This window comes from Macrobrachium nipponense, chromosome 6 (genome assembly GCF_015104395.2).
Source record: "Macrobrachium nipponense isolate FS-2020 chromosome 6, ASM1510439v2, whole genome shotgun sequence".
NCBI lineage: Eukaryota > Metazoa > Arthropoda > Malacostraca > Decapoda > Palaemonidae > Macrobrachium > Macrobrachium nipponense.
The window spans coordinates 124,322,330-124,347,141 of NC_061108.1; the positions used below are offsets into that span (position 1 = coordinate 124,322,330).

The window sequence follows — 24,812 nt, forward strand, 5'->3', positions numbered from 1 at the left end:
ATATATATATATATATATATATAATATATATGTATATAAATATATTATTCACTTGTCAGTTTTCTTGAGAAGAATATATTCTGAAGCAAAGTTGAAGTAACAAAATCCTTTCAAAACATGTCAAGAATGAACCAAAGACGTGAAAAAGAGAGAAACAGAAGAAATAGAAAGTAAAACTAATCAAGTTCTATTCCTGAAAATCACATAGGAAATTATTCGGGTAAATACGTATAACCAATTATCTTGTTGCTGCTTCACCTTATGCCGCTCTGTTGTTCTAGTGTATGTCCTATATTCTGCTTATTGTATGCAGCAGCTGGACTGCTCTGGAAGTCTGCAATCAGATACCTTGGTGTGATTTTATGATTTTTTAAAATTAAGTCTAGTCAAGCCAAACGCTGGGACACTTTACATTCAGCTCCCGAGATTGGTTCGACAGCAAGTTAAAAAGATCCAGAAAGTAAGGGAGATATAAATGTGAAAATGGGAGAGAAGTAATAGTTAGTTAGAGAGGTTGGACAGCAAGATTGAAGGAAGGAAGCGCGAAAGGAGGCAAAGAGCAAGGTTAAAAAATGGGTGCAGCTAACGGCCTTAGGGACGCTGCGAATAGCTTTTAGTTATGCCCACGCAGAGCACCAAGTGAGGTGCACTGACTACCCGGTTTACTCCGCTACGGGGTCGAGTCCTTAGTGAGCGATCAGTTTGCAATGATATAATGATTTTATGATTGAGCCATTAAATCGGCTAACATCACTGTAGAAGTTGGATTGGGCTTCCAAGCGCCCCTGCAAAGATGCATCCACTTCTCTTTTTCCCGTAAGGGGTATGACCATCAGTGCACCTCATGTAGGGGCACTGTAGGCATTAATTAAGGGCCTTTGCAGTATCACTTCGGCCATTGGCTGCAACCTCTTTCACTCCTATTACGGTACCTCAGTTCAGTAATTAATCTCTTCTGACTTTCAACAGCTATGTTTTCCTCCTGTTACTCCTTTCAAACCTTCTTACTGTCAGTTACCGTTTCAGAGCTGAATGACCTTATAAGTCCCAGCCCTTGGCCTTTGGCCTAAATTGTATGTTCTGTTCTATTCTTTCTGTGCCACATCTTTTCGTCAGTGATTATCAAAGATTGAACTATTTTAGTCTCGGGAAAGAATGATTACATTGGTTTTATGCCTTCTTGTAAGTTGGGTCATTTAAAAATTGCCTTCAAGTTTATGGGATGAGGGTGTTGTCTGCCCCCGCCCCCACCCCCTCCATCCCCCCCGCCCCCAGCCCCCTCCATCCCTCCCACTGCTGGGCTGAAGACTGTAGCCTCCGAGCATTTTCAGTTGAAGTGTCCTTCTTGTTTGGAAGAAAAGGTTTGTGGTGGTATCCCAACTTTTGCTGATTTGACTTTATCAAGATGTGTAGTTGGGTCGACCCAACCAGGTGTCCGGCATGTAGTAGTCAAGTTCCAACTCCGTTTATGATCTTTGCGTCCGAATTGCCAATGCCCTGGACTCTCACTCGAAAGACCGGTGTTCGGTCCCGTGGTGAGTCAGAAATTTATTTATGTGGAACGCGTTTTCATGTAATCATTTATCCCAAATTTATCCCAAATTATATATATATATATATATATATATATATATAATATATATATATATATATATAATGAAAGGAACTTTGTCCTTGGAAGGGATTGCTTCCGCAGGAGTCGCTTTCCTTATTATCTAAAAGTATTTTGAGATGAGGTTCATATCCGCATAGAAGTTTCTATTTTTTATAGTGATGGAGGGTCTTACAAGACTGAGGTTTTGAATTATAAATTTTATTGTGTGTGTGATGATCACATATTTAAAATATGTGATAACATCACATATTTTAAATAAGAAAACTTAATTTAATTTCTTTTTTTCTTAATAAACGCGAGAGACGTTTCTCTTGGTAAGCATTAATTCCAAGTCCTCAGCTAGACTAACTACTACATTTATTTTGATAGTGAAGGCGCCTTTGTATGAACACTGCCTTTTTCCTTTCTTTGTCTTGAGGATAGGAAACAGTAACATTAATATTGTTGGCGCTGTTGCTGGTATGAAAACTCTCTGAGGATTTGTCCAGTTCAGTCTTTACAGGAGACAATGTAACGAAGAAAGAGTCCACGAAGATGGGAGAGTTTTTAACCAAGCGATTTCTAATAAAAGGCGGAATGGCACTATGCCAGAATTAAATGTTGATTTTGATACTGGTGCAAGACGAAATCCTTTTTGATTCTGACGAAAGACGGATTTCTTTTGATACTGGTGCAAAATGAAATCCTTCATGATAGTGATGAAAGACGAATTCCTTTTTGATACTGGTGCAAGACGAAATCCTTTATGATGATTATGAAAGACGAAATCCTTTTTGATACTGGTGCAAGACGAAATGCTCTTTGGTACTGATGAAAGACGAAATCTTTTTTGATACTGATGAAAGACGAATTCCGTTTTGATACTGGTGCACAACGAAATCATTTATGATAATGATGAAAGACAAAAACCCTTTTGATACGATGAAAGACGAATTTCTTTTTGATATTGGTGTAAGACGAAATCCTTTTTGATACTGATGAAAGACGAAATCCTTATTAATACTGATGAAAGACGAAATTCTTTTTTATCTAAAACATATTATTATTATAGCTTACGGCAAGGGCGCGATGTCAAGTGCTTGCTTTTGGTTTGATATTTTCTTTGTATATATGTATGTATGTTTGTTTGTTATCATGATTATGAAAAAGGTTATGAGTGAATTTGTCCTAAAAATTGAATGGGGAGTTCCAGTGGGCTCCACAGTGATATGTTATATATGTTATATATATATATATATATATATATATATATATATATATATATATATATATATATATAAGCGAATACCACGGGAAATGATAGCCAGGAATCCAAGCGCTTTCGTCTTTATTCAGACATCGTCAAGGAGCTCCTTGACGATGTCTGAATAAAGACGAAAGCGCTTGGATTCCTGACTATCATTTCCCGTGGTATTCGCTTATTTATGAAGTCACGTGCATCTACTGTGATTTTTTAAGCATATATATATATATATATATATATATATATATATATATATATTATGTATATGTATGTATGTATATAGTGTATAAAATTCGGACAGAATTATAAATATGCTGTGAGGAGTATCAAATGTTAACTTTAAAACAGCTACATACTCTAGCACAAGTCTTGATATTCCTAAATACGTTATCTTCGAAAATCTTAAAGAAAAGTTAGCTGTATGGCTGATTTTACAGTAAAATTAAGTTTTCTCGACTCTTGAAATTACTTTTTCTTGACGAAGTCTTAGGTATCACGGAAATGTAACGTGTCACGATCACTGTTCCTCGCGCGGGGAGGGGGGGTGGGGGGGACGGCGATAGTTCCGTCTGTGCACCTCATGCGGTGCACCGTAGGCATTCCTTAAGGGTCATTCCGCGTCCCTTCTGACTTCAGCTGCAACCTCTTTCATTCCTTTTACTGTACCTCTGTCCATATTCTCTTTCTTCCCGCTGGTTTTTTCCTATTGTTACACTTGTGCAACCTTCCTACTATTAATTTACTATGAAAAACCAGCTCCTCGGTGGCGTGGTCGGTATGGTGTTGGCGTGCCACCTCGGTGGCCGCGAGGTCGATTCTCGGGCATTCCACTGAGGGGTAAGAGATGTGTATTTCTGTTGATAGAAGTTCACTCTCGACGTGGTTCGGAAGTCACATAAAGGCGTTGGTCCCGTTGCTGAATAACCATTGGTTCCATGCAACGTGAAAACACCATACAAACAAACAAAAACAAAACTATGAAAAGCCATGTGACTTGGTTTTGTTTAATTGCTGTATCTTCCCCGGTGGTCCTCTGGTACTTACGACTTAGTTAAGAACAGTTATTTTAAGAGATGAGAACTTAATTTCACTGAGCTGGTTAACAGCTTTCTTAGGGCTGGCCCGAAGGATTAGACCTTCATACGTGGCTGTAGTAAATTCACATCTACCGTGCATTTATTGTCTAGGGCAGTCCCTTACGACGCGCCTGAATGGCTGTTCACAGGAGTAGGATCTATGTTCCACCTCTCCTGAGGGATACAGAGGTGGAAGATACATCCTGCCCATGTCAACTCTCGATAGAGACTGAGTTTCCAGCCCTGTGATTGGCTTATCAATAGTCAATCCGGAGCATCGTAAGAGACTGGCCTAGACGTCAAATGCACGGTTGATGTGAATTTACTATAGGAACCAATTGGTTACTAAGTAACGAGACCTACAGCTTATTGTGGGATCCGAACCACATAGAGAAATTAATTTATATCACCAGAAATAAATTTCTCTTGATTTCGCATTTGGCAGAGCGAAGAATCGAACCAGGACACTGAGATCGGCAGTCGAGCATGTAACCGACTCTTCCAACGAGAATTTTTTCCTGGAGATTTCGGAAGGGAGTGAATTTAGAGTATTCAGTTTTGTGCTAGCTTATGTATTTGTTTGAAAGGGTAATTGCTGATATTGTGTCAAGTTCGCAGGAGTTGATTTATCAGAGCTTATTATTAATGATTCTATGGCTCTTCTTATAGTATGGCGGCATATTGAGGATTTTGTGCGGGTTTGATAGTAAATAAGAAGAAGAAGAAGATGAAGAAGAAGGAGGAGGAGGAGAGAGTAAAAGAAGGCAAAAAGAAATAAGTAAAACAAGAAAAAATAGAAGAAGCAGGAGATGAAATAGAAAAGTGAAAAAGAATAAAAAAGAAAAGGAGAAGGAGACAACGGCAGCAATAAGAAAAACAGACAAGGCTCAATAGAGCGGGAAGAGCTCCTCCCGGAAGGAGAAGTTGTCATTCGAGATGAGTTGTGGAGGACGAAGGGTCTCACGGCTCATCCGCGCGCCCAAGATCGACAGGGAATGAGGGCGGGCGGCTGCTGCCCCTCCTTCGCACGCAACGGGATATACCAAGAACCTAAAGACCTCGGGATATACTGTACACATGCGACGGAAAAGAAAGGAAATTCGGAGGTCTGTCTTAAAGGTTCCGCCGGGAATATATATTCACGCTTCGCACATGATGTGCCGTGTTGCGGGTGCTTTTGCGAATCGAACATGTGGTCGTAATTTCTCCCCCCCAACATATTTCTCCTCTCTCTCTCTCTCTCTCTCTCTCTCTCTTCTATCTTATTTAAATTAACTGGAGTGAAATAAAAAGACAGGATTAGAGAGAAAATTAAGCTCTCTCTCTCTCTCTCTCTCTCTCTCATATTCATTTAAATTAACTGGAGTGAACTCAAAAGACATGATTAGGGAGAAATTGAAAGATCTCTCTCTCTCTCTCTCTCTCTCATCGTATTTGAATGAAATGGAGTGAGACTGGAATAGGGAGAAAATTAGAGGATGGAATAGGAACGCATGGAACAAATGTGTTTTAGAGCTTCAATTTATAATAATAAAAAATGTCTTAGAATACAAAGTAAAAAAGATAAATAGAATGGCTATATCAAAGTAAAAAAAAAATACACAGAGCACACAAAAAAAGTATAGTGAAATGCTGACGGAAGTAACCGTAAATAAGAGAAAGTGAGAGAAAAAATGAAAATAAACAATTGCTAGAAAAGTACTCTCGTTTGAGTACTCTCGTTTAAACTTAAAAGCATCAACACCCATTACATTGCCAGTAAGATTAATCTTTGGTTTAAATTGTAAAAGCTTAGTTATTCCATATGGTTTTATTTCTTTTATCTAGGCTATGCTTTATTTGACTGGTCGCGTTTAAATCTCCAGTTATAACGGAATACCTTAGAATATATATTTTTTATCTTAAAGTGTTACTTTTGAAGGTACTACCATTCTACCAGTTCTTAGTTAGATGGAAAACTTCCGTACATTTCCAAAGGTTTATTTTGAATTCTCCTCCCAGGTGGTTAGTACCGTCAGTGCACCTCACGCAGTGCACTGTAGGCATTACGTAAGGTTCTTTGCAGCGTCCCCTCTGCCCCCAAGTTGCCAACCCTTTCATTCCCTTTACTGTACCTCCGTTCATATTATCTTTCTTACATCTTGGCTACCCACCCTTTCCTAATAATTGTTTCATATTGCAACTGCAACGTTTTCCTCCTGTTACACCTTCCCAAACCTTTCTATTAGCGCCTTCGTGGCGTGGTCGGTATGGTGTTGGCGGGCCACCTTTGTGACCGCGAGTTCCATTCTCGGGCATTCCATTGAGGGGTCAAAGATGTGTATTTCTGGTGATAGAAGTTCACTCTCGACGTGGTTCGGAAGTCACGTAAAGCCGTTGGTCCCGTTGCTGAATAACCAGTGGGGCCATGCAACGTAAAAACACCATACAAACAAACAAACTTTTCCATTCTCAATTTCCCTGTCAACGCTGAATGACCTCATGGGTCCCAGCGATTGGCCTTTGGTTAGAATTTTATATCCCATTATTTTGAATTCCGAAAGACTGTCCATACTTTTATGAATTACTGGAATCATCTGCGATCGACCACCATTGGCTGCTCTTCTGATTAATGATATGTAGCCAAGCACTGATGATCTATGTGTACTGAAACAACGTCAATAACTCGACCCCAGGAACTATAAATTGTGGCAAATGAAAAATCACAGAGGCCATTATTGCATAGAATTATGGGAAATTTTGGTCATTTCTGATAACCAAAAATATCTGTTTGCCGAATAAGATATTGATTAGTGAAGCGAGGGCAGCAAAAATAAGTATGTTTTAATTTTAAACATACAATAATTAACAACTATATAATTTTTAAAATTTAGAGTCACTTAAATTTTTGGAGAAGATTGCTCTTCCGTGTTTCAATAACACCAAGACTTCGCCTGATATCAAGATGCTATAGTAGATTCACATCACCCGTGCATCTAATGTCTAGGCCAGTAAGGGCAGGATGTATGTTCCACCTCTCCTGAAGAATACTTTTGAAAGACGTATCCCTCGGGAGGTAGAGTATACACCCTTCCTATGTGAATTCTCGAGAGAGACGGAGTTTCCGGCACTGTGATTGGCTTATCATCAGCCAATCAGGAGCGTCATAAGGGACTGGCCCCGACATCAGATGCATGGGTGATGTGAATCTACTATAGCTACTATCTGTGTTGCTTACGTGGCGCTAAGCTGCCAGAAAATGGAATCATAACATCCAATCAGCGAAGCTTTTAGATGAATAGGCGCTTGATGCCAGTTACTTCACCATGAATGAATGTCGTGGAGGCAAACATTTATAACTAAAGATGCAGTGCATGGCTACCCTAATACAACTTTCCTTGTATTTTGATAATTTACTTACAATTGTATCTTTATTTATTTATTTGTTAATTCATTTTTTTTAAAGAAGCGATCTCTTCTCTCTGTATTTCCCATTACCTTCTGTTACTACTTACTAATGAACACCATATTCTTTGGAAGTGTGAATTTCAAGTCATTGGCCCCCGTGGGCTTCTTCCATATGAAAAGGGTTCATCTCCCTAATAATAGTTTATTGAAACTAGAAGTTTCTTTCTCAAAATAGAGAGAGAGAGACCTCACCTTACCTTACAGACCTTACAGCTCATTCGGGCGCCAGGTCCCTCAGTGTGAGGCACCTCTAATGTCTACTAGAGAATTGCTAATGCTTCTTCCAATCTTGGATGGTCTGGGATGCAGCTTAGATATTTGTCGAGCTCATTCTTAAACACATCTACGCTCACTCCTGATATATTCCTCAGGTGAGCTGGCAACGCATTGAATAGACGCTGCATTATCGATGCTGGTGCGTAGTGGATTAATGTCCTGTGTGCTCTCCTTAGTTTTCCTGGTATAGTTTTGGGCACTATTAATCTACCTCTGCTGATGATGAGGTAGGGAGGTAGTAAAGGCAAAAATGATGCTCCAGGGATCAGCAGAAAGATTAAGCCAGCCTTGTGCTGGCACGGGCTCTTGCTTTTCAGCAGCCCGTATAACTCCGGGAAATTTGTGCTATTCTACAGAACAGTTAAGGAAAGAAAAATTTGCAGGCCCTTGCACGGAGAAAGATCAGACGACGGACATTGTATGAAATTGTTTAGGTTAAGCAGGAAACTGAAGTCTTCTTTACCAAATCCAGGTTGGTTCTGAAGCTGCAGCTCTGTGAAGACTTTTACGGTACCAATAAAGACATCTTAGATCATTTTGCTAAACATATTGCTTATACAATGGACCGAAATCGTACACAATGAGCAGAGATTTAGGGAATAGGCTGCTCCCTTTTCCAAGTGAATTCCATAGACAAGCAGGTCAACGGTTCTCACAGGTACTTTATGCAAGTCACTAACCATTTCACAGTTTAGTCCCCCCCCCCCCTCTCTCTCTCTCTCTCTCTCTCTCTCTCTCTCTCTCTCTCAGCTCATCTGAGGAATATATCAGGAGTGAGCGTAGATGTGTTTAAGAATAAGCTCGACAAATATCTAAACTGCATCCCAGACCATCCAAGATTGGAAGATGCAAAATATACCGGAAGATGTACTAGCAACTCTCTGGTAGACATTAGAGGTGCCTCACACTGAGGGACCTGGGGCAACCCGAACAAGATGTAAGGTCTGTAAGGTAAGGTCTCTCTCTCCTTCAAGTGACTAGGTTTAAGATTTTCTTTACGGCACGAAATTATTCTAATACTTGATAACCCCACAGGGGATTAGTGCCGCTCGTGTACCTCACGTGGTGCACTGTATGCATTACCTGAAGTTCTTTACAGCGTCCCTTCGGCACCTAGTTGCAACCTCTTTCATTCCTCCTACTTTACTTCTGCTCATATTCTCTTTCTTCCCTCTGTCTTTTACACTCTCTGACAATTGTTTCTTTGTGCAACTGCGAGGTTTTCCTCCTGTTACACCTTTCATACCCCACTTACTGCCCATTTCCCTAGCAGCGCTGAATGACCTCATAGGTCCCCAGTTATTGCTTATTGGCCTAACTTATATATTCTATTTAACGTTTAATACTTGATGGCTAATTTTTCAGTTGTCTGTCCTCGTTCACTCACTCTCCCTGGCATATGGCACCGCTTATTTCATTTTCTCTCTCAATTGCTTCAAGTCGAGCCAATAATATCTTTCTTGCCAACAATTTTGAACAGTGTTTGTGAACTAGAATTACAGGCATTCCACTGAGGGGCTAGAGATGTGTATTAATATCTGGTGATAGAAGTTCACTCTCGACGTGATTCGGAAGTCACGTAAAGCCGTTGGTCCCTTTGCTGAATAACCACTGGTTCCATGCAAACGTAAAAACACCATACAAACAAACAAAACAATAGAATTATGGATTTGTAACAAGCCCTTTTCCAGCTCCTTAAATTTCAGGTTCATTACTTCTGAGTACCTTGAAAGAGGAACAGTCACATTAGAGCGAAATTTCTCCTTTGCGCAAAAGTCACGGGATGGAAAGAAGTCAGCGCCCTTGAAAACATGAATTGATTAATCTGAAAGTATAGGAAGTTAATCGTCACTTCACTCGAAGATTGGAATCGGCTTTAATCGTTACGATTTCCTTCTACTGAAAACTCATTTTTAACCCCAGCGCTTCAGTGGCGTGATCGGTATGTTCTTGACCTACCACCTCGGTGGCAGCGAGTTCGATTCTCGGCCATTCCATTGAGGAGTGAGAGATGTGTATTTCTGGTGATAGAAGTTCGCTCTCGAGGTGGTTCGGAAGTCACGTAAAGCCGTTGGTCCCATTGCTGAATAACCACTGGTTCTATGCAACGTAAAAACACCAAACAAACAAATATTTTTAACCCAAAATGACAACTTTCGTTGGCTTCAAGATGAAAATTTTGAAGGTAAAGAAGGAACGAAGTTTCAACATATGAATTTGGTTAAGGTGGTAAGGAAAAATAAAATCATACATGATGAAAATAAATATACAAATACAGAGAGAGAGAGAGAGAGGGATAGAGAGAGAGAGCGAGAGAGAGAGAATACAATAAGCTGTGTCAGCGGGATTGAACCGACGACTTCGTTATACGAATCTCTGCCAGACATAGATTTCTTGGTGGGATTTGCTCTTGTTATATAGCTCCGCCCGCACTAGACATTGCTTTCTCCGTCTTTATCATTTTTATTGTTATTGTCTGACTCTAAAAAGGAGTGAAAAGGAATCTGTGTGGCAGCGGACGCATCTATATATTTTCTCGGATAGGGAATATATTTCGGGAGATTGTCGAATTTGTGTCTTATTTCGTTCCTATATTCCTTCTCTTTAGGAGAGTGAGTGGCGGGGAAGGAAGGCGATGGTCGTCGCATCCTTCCAGACTTCCCGACTTCCTTTATTGAATGCTTACGTCTAAAAGCGTGCTGTAGTTCTTGCGTCGTCTAGACTGAGTCACACGTAGTCTGTTTTTTTTTTTTTTTTTAACTTAAAACATCAGCAACGTCTATGTTCGTACGTTCGAGTTTGAAATGAAAATGTGTACATAAACATGGTGAAAAAAAAATGCTATTATCTTTCGTCAAGCTCAATAGCGAAAACAGAAGATACATTGATAGTGAATGTAAGGCTGGGATGTTTATTCATAGTACACTATATTCCTTACGTGTATCGGAGTATAAACAAGAAATTGAATTCGGTGACTTGAATTCTATGCATATGAGATATCATTCTACTCGTCCATTTATAACATGACGTCTGCGAGTTTTAAACGGAAACTGATATATATATATATATATATATATATATATATATATATATATATATATATATATATATATAACCGTTCAAAATTCGTAGGTGTTATGATCTACATGGATGAAATGAATTCAATATCTTCTGTATACTACTTAATTAATTGTAAATTTAGATATTGATTTAAAAGATATATATTTTGCATGTATATATATTTATTTGTGCTATTGGTGCGTATTATAAATTTGTAACTTTATTTCTTTTTTTATTGCAGAGCATCATCTATGATGAAATCGAGGAGGCTTGACGGAATAAGGATCATGTCTCGGTGAGTACTAAATATGTGTGTGTACCTGGTTTTGTGTGTGTGTATGCGTGCATTATATTTATATATATTTTTCCTTTATCTATTTAGTACTATATTTATTTTGCATTCACAAACAACACCCACGCTTGCTTGCGACTCTCCCCTCCCTGTTTTACACTCTTATTCATGCGTGGTAATAACTGTCAGTGGGACACATTTTTGTGGGACGTCTTCTTATCTGTGGGAGCATCAGGCCCTTAAATCTAGTCCAGTTCTTGGTACGTCCTCGTAGCGCTTTATGGTCCAAGCGGGACGTAGCACTGCTTTGTGGTTAGGTGCGTGGTTGAAAAACGAAAAATTGGGGAGGTAATTTTTCATGTTTTGTTTAATTTATTTTTTCTGTTTTTTTTTCCGTTTCTTTAATTTTTCAAGTTGTTTATTTTTCCGTTTTTTTTTATGTTTTCTTATTAATTTTTCCTGTTTTTTATTTTTCCTGTTTTTTAATTTTTCCTGTTTTTTATTTTTCCTGTTTTTTTTAATTTTTCCTGTTTTTTAAATTTTGCCACTTTTTAAAATTTTTCCTGATTTTTTTTTTATTTTTCCTTTTTAAAATTTTTTCCACTTTTTTCACATTTTTCTAGTTTTTAAAATTTTTCGTTTTTAATTTTTTTTTGTTTTTTTTCAATTCTTCCTTTTTTATAGTTCCTTTTTTATTTTAAATTTTTCCTGTTTCTTTATTTTTCCTATTTTTTTTGTCACTAATGTATCGTTGTTTTATGCGTGTTATCCCGTAAGCATCTTCTCTGCTCCTGTCCGTATTTATCTTTTATCTCTCGGCAGCATGGAATTGCCTTCACAAGTATTTCCTCCCCGTAGGGCGGGGGGGGGTGTTGGTTAGGGGCGGTTAGTGCTGTCGGTGCACCTCATGCGGTGCGATGTAAGCATTACTTAAGGTTCTTTGCAGCGTCCCTTCGGCCCCTATATAGCTGCAACTGCTTTCATTCCTTTTTATTGTACCTCTGTTCGTATTCTCTTTCTTTCATCTTACTTTCCACCCTCTCCTAACAATTGATTCATAGTGCAACTGCTTTGAGGTTTTCCTCCTGTTACACCTTTCAAACCCTTTCACTGTCAATTTCCGTTTAAGCGCTGAATGGCCTTAGTTGCCTCAGTGCTTGGCATGTATGACTAAAAATCTATAAATCGAACAAGTATTCCTTTAAAGGTTAAATTCCCAATGACCCGGTAATGTCAAGATTTTACGCCCAAAATATTGATTGTCCCAATGTCGATCCGAGTTTTCCGTTTTCTGTAAAAGAAAACTATTGCGACGACTTCGTCTGACCGACCTCACTTTTTCTGTCCGCCCTCAGGTCTTGAAAACTACTGAGGCTAGAGGGCTGCAAATTGGAATGTCGATCATCCACCCTCCAATCATCAAGCACACTAAATTGCAGCCCTTTAGCCTCAGTAGGTTTTCTTTGATTTAAGGTTAAAGTTAGCCATGACCGTGCATCTAACAGCTCTATGGGACAGGCCACCATTGGGCTGTGGTTGAAAGTTTCATGGGCCGTGGTGTACAGAAAACTCGTTTCTTCTGCGCATTTTTTACTTGTTTGTTTCGGCAGTGGTTATCGTCTTGACTGCTCTGAACTTGTTCAAGGAGTCTATTTTTAATCTTTATACAAAGCTTCTTGAACTGAGACATAAATGTTGCCTCTCTCACAACAGGGAAATTAGCGAAAGAAGCTGAAGAAAATTAAGAAATGAAATGAGGGAACTCGAATCTCTTTTCTTCGTATATATAACTTTACCACATTCCTACCTCCATGTCACCCGAGGGTTCAACATCTCAGGCCCAGAGCAAATTCGCTTTCGGGACTGCATGTTACAGCACATTTTTATGTACATGTGTGTATATATAATATAAGAATATATATATTATCAAATATATAGTATTTATATATATTATATATATATATTATATATATATAGATATATATATATTATATATATATATATATATATATATAAAATATAAGCGAATACCACAGGATGATAGGTAGAAATCAAGCGCCTTGTCGTCATTCCTAAGACATCGTCTTAGTGAAGACGAAAGCGCTTGGATTTCTGCCTATCATTTTCCTGTGGTATTTGCTTATTTAATGAAGTCACGTGCATCTACTGTCATTTTTTTAAGCATACATACATACATATATATATATATATATATATATATATATATATATATATATATATATATATATATATATATATACATATATGATTAGTGACCGAGTTTTTGTGAGTGTTTGTGTGTGTATGTATGTGTTTATGTAATTATTATTATTATTATAAGCATTGTACGTAATATACTCTCATTTTAAAATGTATGACGTTCGCTTGGTTAACTTGCATTGTAACTTCAGGTGAAAAAGACCTGTGTTATTTATAGGGTCCATAACAAGAAGAGCAACCAGGGATTTCCGTGGAATCTTTTCTCTTCCTCTGTTTCGTTTCCTCTCTCAGCCTCTCTTTTACACCAACTTCCACCTCTCACTCAGTCGGGCAACTGTTTCCGTTCTATCCTTCTCCTGAGTTTGCGCGTTTTACAAGGGTTTTGATCAGTGTCGTCGTGAGATGTTAAGATCTCTTATGAGAAGAATATAATTAAGTTTTAGTTTTCTTTGTCTATTCGTCCGCTCTTTTTCGGTCCGCCCTCAGATCTTAAAAACTACCAAGGCTAGAGGGATGCAAATTGGTATGTTGATCATCTACCTTCCAGTTATCAAACATACCAAATTGCAGCCTCCTACCTCAGTAGCTTTTATTTTATTTAAAGGTTAAATTTAGCCACTGGGCCATGGCTGAAAGTTTAATGGATCGCGGCTGAGAGTTTCATGGGCCGCTGCTGAGAGTTTCATGGGCCGTGGCGGAGATTTTCATACAGAATTATATGCTGCACAGAAAACTCGATTGGACTTTTTTTGCTTGCTTGTCTTGGATATCAAATATCCGTCGAAGTTTTGTGTCAGTCAGTCCTCTACGCTGAAGGATCTCTCTCTCTCTCTCTCTCTCTCTCTCATCTCCTCTACTCTCTCGTCTCTCTCTCTCTCTCTCCTCCTCTCTTCCCTCCCCTTCTCTCTCTATTTTCAATGTAAGGAAGATGAATAATAACCCTTTCGCGTAAGTCATAGAGTAAATATTGGTCATGGTAGGACAACGTCACGTTAGACTTAATCAATTCCACCAAATCTTGGAGAGTTTCATTTCCTTTTTATATTCCTTTTGAGTGTTATTGAATGCTGCAAGCCAGCGTTTATGAATCCTAAACTTGGATCGGGTTCTCTTCACTTCATCTCCACAGTATTGTACTATAGCAGTATTCAACTTGTACGAATCTATTGTAACTCCACTGTTTGTAGCTATATCATTTTTGCTCGTATTCGTTTTCTTATTGGGACTCTCATATTGAATATTTTCATCTTTCAAAGATATAATATTATTTGATAAATCAAAAGGAACACGATATAAAACGAAAGTTCCAGAGCACCCTCCTACACAATAGTGGATGGTTTTCATATTTATTTATAATCCCTGGCCTAGGTTCATTAGTCTGGCGATTATCATTGTGGCAAAACGTAAGCGTAGCTCCTCAGTGGCGTGGTCGGTATGGTGTTAGCGTACCACCTCGGTGGCTGCGAGTTCGATTCTCGGGCATTCCAGTGAGGTGTGAGAGATGTGTATTTCTGGTGATAGAAGTTCACTCTCTACGTGGTTCGGAAGTCACGTAAAGCCGTTGGTCCCGTTGCTGAATAACTACTGGTTCCATGCAATGTAAAAACACCATACAAACAAATACACAAAAATCAACCGGAGATTGAAGTCTGTTGAAAAAAGGGTCGACTAAAAACAATGGAAATTATATAAAATCATTTGAAAAACTTTCAAAAATCGAAAAGTAACCGGAAAGTCAAACAATGGCCATGTGGCCTACACTGGCAATAATACGGGTGGAAAGTTATCTGTAACAATATACAGGAAAAAAAGAACTAAAAATCTTAAGAACAACAACACTTCATTTCATCAAATTTCGGTGCATCATCCTAGTTGCGTAAAGTTGAAAGAAGAATGCGGTTAAACGTACTTTGGAGGGAGAGAGAGAGAGAGTCTGTTAAGAAATTGATCTATTTGAATAAAAACAGGTAATATGTCCTACAAAAAATTTAGACATTTTATTGATTAGAAGAATGAGAGAGAGAGAGAGAGAGAGAGAGAGAGAGAGAGAGAGAGAGAGAGAGAGAGAGAGAGAGAGAGAGAGAGAGAGAGAGAGTGTGTACCCGTTGTATTGAGGCTACTATCACGCAGAGTCTACGGAATATGTTCGACTCTTGGCGTGATTAAGGCGACCAGAAGTTACCTTGCCAATGGGGATCCAATACACACATCAACTATAGTAGATTCACATCAGCCGTGCATTTGATGTCTCGGCCAGCCCCTTACGACGCTCCTGATTGGCTGTTGATATGCTAATCACAGGGCTGGAAACTCTGTCTCTTTCGAGAGTTCACATGGGTAGGATCCATGTTCCACCTCTCCTGAGGGATATGTCTTTCAGGAGACATATCCCGCCTATGTGAAATCTCTCTTGAGAGACTGAGAGTTTCCATTCTTGTGATTGGCTTATCAGCAGCCAATCAGGAGCGTCGTAAGGGACTGGCCTAGACATCAAATGCACGGTTGATGTGAATCTACTACTATAGGATATGACACTCGATACAGTCGCAAGTATTCTGTTTTATGTCAGGCTGTTGACACTTTCATATAGAAGCCCGTCGGAATGCGAAAGTTTTGCCAACCAACGAATCGATGGAAATTATCAGATTTGACGACGGGTTTAATTTCTGCAAATGACACCTTTGGCTTATCGATTTGCCCGCTCGGATGGAATATCAATGATTCGTACCCTGCCGAGACATTTATGGAAAACCGCAGCATTTTATGAATTATAAGTCGTTCGTCTTCAATGCTAACGAACCATTACGAGTGATAGAATACGAGGTGGAGAATATGAAAGACTTCAGATTACAGAGCTGAACCACATCAAAGTTGTTATTCGCTTCCCTCTCGAAGTGCACTGCCAATGTTCAAGCTTTTTTTAGTGTGTGTGTGTTTTTTTTTGTCTTATTTTTGTCTGTGTGTTTTATGTATTTATAGTTCACACCTGCTTTTTGCTTTATTCTTCATACATTTAGAGAAGTTTTCTTTATATAACACACACATACATACATATATATATATATATGCATATACAATATATCTATATATATATATATATATATATATATATATATATATATATATATATATATATATATGTGTGTGTGTGTGTGTGTGTGTGTGTGTGTGAGAGAGAGAGAGAGAGAGAGAGAGAGAGAGAGAGAGAGAGAGAGAGAACAAGCATGTCGTACAAAACTGTATACTGGAAAGAGGAATGCCATTTGTTTGTGATTTTACGTGAACCTTTTTTCCTGGGGTACTTTCCTTAGAGGTGGTGTCCCCAAAGTTCAATTTCCAGGCGCCTCCTTACCAGGTAGATAACCATCTCTTGTTATGGTCGGCGAACACCTTACGTAGAGGAGAACGCAGAGGGGCCCGGGGGTGGCGGGGGGAAGATCGTTATCCATATCGGTCATTCATTGACCCTTTCTCGGTGATTTCCGGAGAGTGTTTTCCCCTAGGTCATACAGAATGCCATAATTAATTTCCTTACCATCTGTTAATCGTGTTTTTTTGTTTTATTATTGCTGGAATTATCCTTCCTCTGGCAGCTTCAAGTGATTTTATTTTCAAATTCATATTCAAAATTTTGTTTATGTGAATACAACTTGTATACTTATACAAGAATATAAAAATGCAAGTATTGGTAAAATCATATTTTTCCCATGACCATTTTCAAATTTAAATTCAAAAATTTTTCATAGGAATACAACTAGTATACATATACATAGGATGTAAAAATATACTAAGTATCGGTAAAATAATTTATCCTTTAGATCGTACGACCTGATAACGTCAGTAATCACACAAACAATGTTATATATTTTTTTTTCAGCCATACAAAATTTAAGATACATAAAGTACAATTTTCTCTACGGTCAAGAAGTCCTTCAAGTTACTAATACTTCCCATTCCTGTCTTGAGATCATTCTGTATAATGTCTTTAAAACTGTATATTTGCGATATTTGATATTTTATTATACTTTGAGGCAGTATACCTCCGTGAAAATACTGTCATTTTATGTCGTAAAGTTTCTTCAAAAGTAACTTCCGGGAAATCCAGCCTGTTTGACTGGGCAGCTCTTGCCCACAAGCTATGAAAGTTGGAAGTATTCCTCTTGACTTACTTCATTACTGGTCATCTTCGACGTTAAAAGAGAGAGAGAGAGAGAGAGAGAGAGAGAGAGAGAGAGAGAGAGAGAGAGAGAGAGAGAGAGAGAGAGAGAGACCTTGGCTTCGTACCGAGCGTTCTAAATTGTTTTAATATATCACGATACTTTTTTGGCTATTTTGTTTTACCATTTGGTTGAAAAACCATGAAATAATTGCTCTTGGTCCCTCAACTAACAATGGTGAATGGTAAAGTAGGAATGGGTGAAGGCAGCATAAAATAACGTAAAACACTCAGAGACACACACACACACACCCACACACTCACTCTTTCACTTGGTGGCCTCGAGTTCGATTCTCGGGCATTCCATGGGGGGGTCAGAGGTGTATATTTCTGGTGACAGAAGTTCACTCTGGACGTGGTTCGGAAGTCACGTAAAGCCATTGGTCCCGTTGCTGAATAACCACTGGTTCCATACAACGTAAAAACATACAAAAACAAATGTACATATGCATATATATAATAAACATAATTTTTGTATTGAAATATAGCACAACAATTACATATTTTAAAACACCCTCATAATTAATCTAAATATATTTCTTTGGCGCGTATACAAAAATGAAATTTTTTTATTCGGTCTGGTTTTCTAATGTTGCATTGTACCTGTCGAAAAAAGCCATCATATACAAAATTCAAAGTGGTGGCCAGCTTGTTTCCAGGAAGCTAAAATACTATTGCGTTTCAAATAAAATCGAATTAGGGCAATGTAATAATAGCGCCGTACACTTTTTTACAATTTTTTATAGGCAACTCGACTACTACACCCTTTGTTTTCTTGTGAACCTGTTACAACTACGCATCGAATATTCTAACGTATTGGTAAGAATGATACGGCATAAAATCATGCATACCTTTCTTCTTTTTTTTTTCTAAAAAGATTTCGAGCAAAATAAAATCTATATCTTGTCAGTTAATCAGTAGTGTTTGATGAAAAACACTGAGGTGTATACAATCAAAGTCAGTTTGGGTAACAATTTAAATGCCTTCGCCAAGGTCATGCATTTGGTTCGATTCGTTTGTTTGAATATTTGGTTTTCTGTTTGTCCCTTCGTTTGTCTGCTTGTCAGCAGGATTTCGTAGAGAATTGTTTAAGTTTTCGATAACCTTCACCAAAATGTGGCTTTTGTGACTAGTAACGAGGCACTTACATTTTTTCTGAGGGATACGAAAGTAACTTTTGGGTATAATACGTAGAACCTCTTTTTTGGGTGGAATGTATAGCTTTTAGGTTCAAGAAACCGAAAGAATATATGTCATTACTGTGACTGGCAGCTGGGGATTAGATTTTGGGAGAGGTTGGAATGGAACTTTGAACAGTAAGGGATGCTAGGAAGGTGGATTTTGCCTACCCTTGGCAGAAGTGTACTTCTCTGAATATTTTTTTATAACTGTCAAGGCACCTTACACATTTCTTCAGCGGGGTAGTGCCGTCAGTGGACCCCATGTGGTGCACTGTAGGCATTACTTAAGGTTCTTTGCAGCATGCCTTCGGCCCCTAGCTGCAACCACTTTCGTTCCTTTTGCCGTACCTCCTTTCATATTCTCTTTCTTCATCTTACTTTTCACCCTCTCTTAACACCAGATTCATAGTGCAACTGCGAGGTTTACCTCCTGTTACACCTTTCAAACCTTTTACTGTTAATTTCCATTTCAGCGCTGAATGACCTCATAGGTCCCAGTGCTTGGCCTTTGGCCTAAATTCTATATTCAACTTCACCCAAAATTTCTGGAAAAACTTGAGAATAAGTTAATGATACCCTTTGGAATGTTAATACACTGCACTTCTCTAGAATTCCAAATTCCAGCCAAAAATAAAGTTCTGTGATACATTAAGGTACAAAGTCAAAACTACAATAGGACTGATGACGCCTTTGGTGCCAAGCTATTGTTTGAATAGTTTGTTAAATTAAAGCGTGAGTTGGCTCCTACTTTACCTAATCAGACATCCTCTTTATATTTGGCACGCACCAGTACATGGAATAGACATATTTTTAAAACTATGTGTATGGCATACATTGTACAGGTATATGAACTCCATCGGAGTAGTGTACATTGTTGTATATATTGCGCAAGTAAATCAGCCAAGCAAGATATACTTTTTTTCCAGGAAGAACTTTTATCAAGCAATTTTTTTTTTCAGCGAGAACTTTTTTGTGTCAAAGAAGCTCAAAATATGAAACTGCAAAAAACAGTTTAAATGAGTCGTCTTTACGTTAGTAATTTCTTTCTGCGAATAATATTTTCGTACAATGCTCAATTTTTCGGACTGAATCGCTCAGTGAGCCTTCAAGCTCCTCAGATAACCACGCATGTATCATAAACAGCATGGAGCGATATATTATGTTTTCCACCCCGTAGCTGGGGAGTGCCATCAATGGAGACCCACGCTGTGCCTTGTGGGCATAACTAAAGAATGCTCGCGGCGTCCCTATGGCCGCTAGCTGTACCCACTTGCCTTTGCCTTTCCCTTTCCTTCCATTCCCGCTTCCTTTCTTCAGTCTTGCTGTTCATCCTCTCTAGTAGCTATTACTTCTTGGTGTCACTGTGGACTTTCCTCCCAGTGTCACCCTAATGTATTCGTACTTCATTTCATATATTTTCTGGACCATTTATTTTGCTGTTAAATCATTTCAACTTCGCGTTTTCCCTTTCTTTAGCACTGGTTGGCCGAAGTTGCCCCATCGCTTGGCTTTTTAGCCGGAAGTCTGTGAATAACCACTAGTTCCATGCAACGTAAAAATACCTTACAAAGAAAACAAACACCCGGTGTAGGCCTCAGATGTAGAAATTGATCTTCCGTGAATTTCCAGCTGGGAGAAGTTTCTAAATGGCAAGAACCCCGTAGGGGGATAGTGCCATCAGTGCACCTCATTCGGTGCAATGTAGGCATTACTTAAGGTTCTTTGCAGCGTTCCTTCGGCCCCTAGCTGCAACCACTCTCGTTCTTTTGACTGTACCTCCTTTCATATTCTCTTTCTTCAACTTACTTTCCACCCTCTCCTAGCAATTGTTTCACAGTGCAACTGCTTAGAGGTTTTCCTCCTGTTACACCTGTGTAATCTTTTACTGTCAATTTCCGTTTCGGCACTGAATGGCATTAGTTGCCCCAGTGCTTGGCATAATGCCAAAAATCTATATAGACAAATCAAACAAATGGCAACAATCCGCTCTCAACTTGTTCTGAATTAATGTGTAATACTTTTGTAGCAGCTTGTAGGCCACTGCACCATCGACTGATGTACTTGTCACTCTCAACACATTATTTCTCCAAAAATCAAGTTCGAATACAAAGCAAACGTGCTGGGGGCAAAATAAAATGTTCACCGGAAAACTATAAATTGTTCGAATTCGAGAAAATAAGAGTTCATTGTCTCTTGGCCGTGTTTTATGCAGTATGTGTATATATACGTATGTGTTTGTCTTTACATGTAATTGATGACTTCATTTTGTGTGTGTATATACGTAATGATTATTCCATAATCTTAAAAACAAACATTCATTCATAAATCATCACATGTGCTCATGCTCATAAAAACGTATAACACAGGGTTGGCAATGATTAAATCAAACTGATTTAATCAAGTGATTAAGTCATTGATTTTTTTCATTAAAAAAGTCATGATTTTAAATGTTTTTTTTTTATCTGAAAGCAAACTAATTGAAAATTATTGTTTGGAGGTTGCTAAAAACTTAAGCATAACTGTGCTGCATCTATTTATTTTGATATAAAAAAAAATTGCAAGTACATGCTTTAGGCCAGAACTAAAACCCTAAAGATCAATCAATAGTAATTCTGTCACAAAATACATATTGAGGAAAAAAGGATTGAAAAAAATCTAACAAATTAAAAAATAACAAAAAAATCAAATAAATAAAAATAATCAAATTACTGATTTTTAAATTTCTTAATTCACAAAATACATTTTGAGGAAAAAAAAAAGATTGAAAAAACATCTAACAAATAAAATAAAACAAATAAATGAAAAATCAAATAAATAAAAAAACAAAATAAATCACTTTTTTAATTTATTATTATTTTTTTTTAAATAAAAAAAAATCACCAACCCTGGTATAGCGTAGAGCTGCATGTTCCTGTTGTACACTTCACCTCACTTTTGTTGGGTGGTCCAACTTGCTCTGGACTCTTAAGAAGAGTTTGTGGGAAGAAAGTGTGGGGGGTAGAGGGTGGGGAATTAGGGGAAGTGGGACGGCTGGTGGGTTCGGAATGCCCAAAGCCAGTAAACACCGTCTTGTCGTCTCAGTAAGAGTAGCGATAACAATCAGCTAGTCATTACAGTAATGATTTCCCATATAATTGGATACACCCCGAGGATCTGCCCAGCAAGGAGTGGAGATCCTTCGAGAGATATACAGTAGCGAAATGGCAGTTCTCTCCGGAAACAAATGACTCGCCCTCATTTGTTTTGGAGTGAAGGGCGGAGAGTTTCCTCGAAGTTTCATCTTCTCGAACTTTTTTTTTTTTCCTTTCTAAATAAGAATCACGGTATAACCCTTTACCAATTTTCAGCATATTGTCAAGATATTTAGGTGCTGATTATTTTATTTTTCTCATGGATATTGGGATATGTTACTTTTATACCTCATTCGACTTTAATCACAGATATATTTCAATATATGAATAATTATCACATCACCGTGATTCATATAAATTATTCGAGCTACAAATGTCTTTTAACATCTGATTTCTTCTCTGTCTGCTGGGCGGTGGTTCGAACCCACGAGAGGAAATTATTATAAAAAAAAATTCCCCATCGGTTTACGTATATGAAAATATACTAATTCCGAGGTAGAGCGAATTAGATATTAAAGGTCCTTTGTAGCTCGAATAATTTCAATATATATATATACATATATATATATATATATATATATGTGTGTGTGTGTATATATATATATATATATATATATATATCTATATATATATATATATATATATATATATATACACACAAATATGTAATATATAGTGTGTATATATGCATGTATATATGCATGTATATATATATATATATATATATATATATATATATATTATATATATATATATACACAAATATGTAATATATATGTGTGTATATATGCATGTATATATATGTATATATATATGTATATGTATTAGTTATTAGCTAGTTCAAAATGAGTAGTATGTAGACACAGTTAAGAAAGCCTGTTTCTTAATTATTTTTAACAGTTCTGAGATACAGGGGCCCCTTTTGCTCTTTAGTGTTGAACCATTACCTAGTTTGTAACCATCGATAATGTTTTTTCCTCCTGTGTAAGATCGTTAAAAGATCAGTGACTGTATTCCACATTCAAAATGCTGGACAGGAAAAATGGTCCTTTTCAGAAGATGAAAAAAGAAGTGATTTGAATTCTAATGTTCATTGAGCAGTAAATGAGTTAAAAGCCGATGGTTAGCTTAATGACGTTGAGATTGTTTGTAATATCATCGGATATAAGTTAGGTGCTAAATAATCTGTCTCATTTCAAGCCTTTGTGAGTTGAAGTCTCTTCTACACTGAATAGAACCTTTTACTGAGCATTGTGCTGTGCTAGAAGTTCTGTTTTCATTTGTAGGAGGTCCAGTTTCGTGAGTTGTGATTCTATAGTAGACTCACATCAGCCGTGCATCTAATGTCTAGGCCAGCCCCTTACGACGCTCCCGATTGGCTGCTGATAAGCCAATCACAAGGCTGGAAACTCTCAGTTTCCAGCGTTGTGATTGGCTTATCAAGAGCCAATCAGGAACGTCGTAAGGGGCTGCCCGAGACATCATATGCACGGCTGATGTGAATCTATTATTGTAACAATTTGAATAGCAATCCTTTGCGGTGTGCTTTTAAGCTTTGTTGTTGGGACTGCTGTACCGTGTTTATTATTGAAGAATCTATACAAAATCATATTTTATTCACGGCTATGAATCCTACCGAATTATGGCTTCGTCTCTCACGCTGGAAGACCCACGAAACAAAAACTAACTCGAGAAATTCCGAATCAGATTTGCATGAGGTTTTCATTTTTCATTTTGCTTTAGGTATGAACTTTGGTTTTGATCTCAAAAGGTCATTCTACACTCTCAGTCACTGCAGTTGTGCCCTGTATATCTATTCCTTTTAAGGTTTGTTCAGATACTATGCATTCCTATTCTGGAGACTGGCATTTTTTTTCTTTCAATGGTCGAATTCCAACTTTGATTTTGGGGAATAGTTACTATTTCTAAATATTTGGTACCGTCTTTGCAATCATAAAGACTGCTGGTGCTGTTTGTTGTTGCATGAACAGTGTTATTTATTTATTAACTTTTTATATATTTATTTATATTGAAGGCTCTTCTGTAATGACATAGGGCATATTGGATATCAAGAACGTTTTTATTAACATTTTTTCCAATTGCACACGACAATGAAACTGCAGTCTAATGTAACATTTTGGAGGTAAGACCCGAAAACATAACCATATAACATTGAAATGAATGAAGATAGAGCGAAAGGTTAAATGGTCCAGGAGGAGAAAAAGAAAGCTAGAAAGTAGAAGGGAAGAAACTGCCAATGAAGCTTGGAATCCAAAGATTATCGATTACCCAAATTAAATGTATGGAGAGGTGACCTGACAGGTTTTACCTGGCAGCCTAGTAGGAGAAGCCATTCTCCTCTCGAGAGAAGTTGAATCAGAGAGGAAAGAGAGATAGTGGGATCAGATAAGAATGGGTGAGAGAGACAAAAGTATAGTAAAACTACTCACGGCATCTTAATATAGGTAATCTTTTTAGGGATATGTACAGTCATATAAACTATGTGACCTTTCTAAGACTTGTTCGAGAATACTTGATGGCCAAAGGTATTATTAGATTCGATATCAGTGAAGTTTTCGTCAGAAGTATTCAGAGGTGTTGTTGGGATAGAACACTGAAAATTAGGTAGAAATTGTCTTGGATTCAGTTTGACTTAAACACTAAAGTTTAGGTTTTGGTGAGATATGAGCGTAGCCACGGAACTAACAGACTGCAAGTCTGTAAGTGGCCTGGCGTTATATATATATATATATATATATATATATATATATATATATATATATATATATATATATATATATATATATATATATATATATATATATATTAACTCGCTGGTTTGCTAGGCAGTAGAGCTGCCCAGGTAAAAGCATTGGTGTGGTATTTAGGTTCCAACCTCTATGACTTGTGTGGTTCAGTTGGCAGTGCCCTTGCCTTTCAGTTGAAAGACCTGGGTTCGATTCCGATTTTAGTCAAATATATATATATATATATATATATATATATATACTATATATATATATATAGATATATATATATATTATATTATATATTA

At 37.6% G+C, this 24,812-nt stretch overlaps 1 protein-coding gene across 1 annotated transcript in view; it reads left to right on the plus strand.

The window, feature by feature from the left end:
* Nucleotides 1-24,812, plus strand: part of LOC135216129 (protein madd-4-like) — an 832,309-nt gene that overhangs the window by 15,153 nt on the left and 792,344 nt on the right. Inside the window, exon 2 of the mRNA XM_064251194.1 lies at nucleotides 10,959-11,012. The gene's annotated coding sequence lies outside the window, so the exon portion shown is untranslated. The remainder of the gene's footprint in view (nucleotides 1-10,958; nucleotides 11,013-24,812) is intronic.